Genomic DNA, 687 nt, shown 5'->3' with positions numbered 1-687 from the left:
TGTCGCTGCCTGAGAGGAGAAAAAGCTGTGAGAATTCACACCATCACACATGTCACAGAGCAAAGTTACAGACCAGCAGTTACTCTTCTGCTTCATATAACACATACTAGGTTACTCAGCTCATTTGCTTGTATTAGATCGAGGAACAAGAAGTGCTCAATTTCGTATTGTAGAGTGTGACAGTGACTGTGTGAGGAGGAAAATTTGTTTAGCAAAGTAGTCTTCTTTTGCTGCTGTTTGCCTCACAATGGGACCCATAAAATACTTATGATAACAGCGGAAGGATTCCACTTTCTCGAATGAAAGGGGTAACGCAGCACTTTTTCTTTTAAATCGCCAGCTGATCCCTGAAACATTTTCTACTTGGCTGTAAAAAGATCTATTTAATTATGCTGAAATCTGCTTACTGAATGTAGATCATTCTTGGAGAGCGATTTGTGTATTTTTATCACTGTTGTTAATGACGTATGGGCTGTGCAAACCCTCTAATACAGATCCTGTTGAGTTTATGGGCTTCGAGCTCTGTAATCCGTGCTAAATTTCATCTTCCTATGTACCGTTTGTTAGACAATTCTAAGACAAAAAAGGAGTCACCAATAGGTAGTTATACAAATTGGCCACAAACTGATATTCATACAGGTATCGAGGGCAAATGCAGAATTGTAAATTTTGGCAGCCGATGGATGA

Source organism: Schistocerca americana, chromosome 6, assembly GCF_021461395.2.
Source record: "Schistocerca americana isolate TAMUIC-IGC-003095 chromosome 6, iqSchAmer2.1, whole genome shotgun sequence".
NCBI lineage: Eukaryota > Metazoa > Arthropoda > Insecta > Orthoptera > Acrididae > Schistocerca > Schistocerca americana.
This window is presented reverse-complemented; position numbering follows the sequence as displayed.